The sequence below is a fragment of the Pangasianodon hypophthalmus genome, chromosome 19, assembly GCF_027358585.1.
Source record: "Pangasianodon hypophthalmus isolate fPanHyp1 chromosome 19, fPanHyp1.pri, whole genome shotgun sequence".
NCBI lineage: Eukaryota > Metazoa > Chordata > Actinopteri > Siluriformes > Pangasiidae > Pangasianodon > Pangasianodon hypophthalmus.
Window position 1 is genome coordinate 631,960 of NC_069728.1, and position 1,534 is coordinate 633,493.

Genomic DNA, 1,534 nt, shown 5'->3' on the forward strand with positions numbered 1-1,534 from the left:
AATAACATGGCAATTTCTGTTACACAGGAAAGTCTTAAAATGCCCAGTAATATCCAAAAAACATGCAGTAATGCTGCAAAAGTCCACCCAAGACCAGTCATTCGGCAAATAAATCCACAGCAAGTGTAATCCAAAAGGCGTCGGGGAATCTCAGTAGCCAGTCCGTTAAAACTGCATTCACTGCAAAACTAAGTGTAAACATCTCAAATGTCGTTTTATTTGATCTAATTTACTATTTTAATTTATTATTTCATTGAATATTTCACATTTCTAATATTTTGTATTGTTCTTTCTTTTTTTTAAGTACATTTTTGCTCATTTTTTGCTTGAGCTTGTTTGGTAGATAATTGTTGGTATGTAAAAGGTTAATAATCTTATAATGTCATTATATAAAATATATTCACCTCCATTCAAGACGTTTTTGTTCTTGCAGCCATTGATTTGGCCTGTGTAGCTTTTCTGAACATGTGTGTTGTGTGTTTTCAGAGAATCAGATTCCTCCCGGTTTCCCGAGCATTGATATTGGTCCTCAGCTCAAAGTGGTAGAGCAAACACAGACCACTACCATGCTGTGTGCTGCTAGTGGAAACCCCCGATCCAGAAATGGAATGTCAAATAAATAATAGAATTTGTTTACATCAAACAACATCAACAGAAAAAATTGTTTACGTCAAAAAATTCCTCAGAAATTCCCATTGGTTCTGAAACTTTTCTTGGCTTTAGCAGGTGAGATTTTTGTTTTCCTTTTTAGGAAAGTGCAGGTTCAGCGATGACTATTAAACGGAAACCATATTTGGGAGATGTGTTGTTTGATCTGCAGAATGTCAATGTCAGATCAGAATGTGCGTGTGAGTCTTGGTGCTCGTGTGTTTATTTTTATTTTGGCGGAAAAAAATGTAACATCGCCCCAGGTCATTTAATTAAATAATCATCTAAATGTATATCTCAAACATTAGGACAGTCAATCAGAAGGATAAACAGTTTTGTCATGAATAAGAGCGCTCCTTCTTCCGGATCCCACAAGGCCACCATAATTAATATTTGAAGTGTCCCTACTGTAATTAACAAGTTTCCAACACATTTCCCTGCACTGTTCACTGCCCTTAATCCCCCTCTCTCCCTTTGCAATGCTGAAAATAATTTAATTTATAGCTTATATGTGATAGTTTGCTGGATCATAAGAGCTTGTAGAAAATGGATAAATTCTCCAAAGTCTAAAAAAGCTGTCAGAATTGCCTCAAGATACCACGTAAACAGAACAGCACAACACTTGTCGTAAATGCACTTCTTTGGAAAGATATTGAAGAATTTAACTAGCATGGATGATGGCTTGTATAGCAGAGTTGCACAGAGTGGAAGAGACCACCGGCAGCCGCGCGCACGGTCCTCGAAGGGGAGGTGCGGCGGAAACGCGAGGGTGGGGGAAAAGGGAAAGAGAAGAGGGAGCGTCTGCTTTTGGGAGGACGAAGGCGCCAGGGGCGGCCTGCGAGCCTCCAGCCGCGGACGAGCGCGCGCGCGGGGGCGGCCAGGTCCG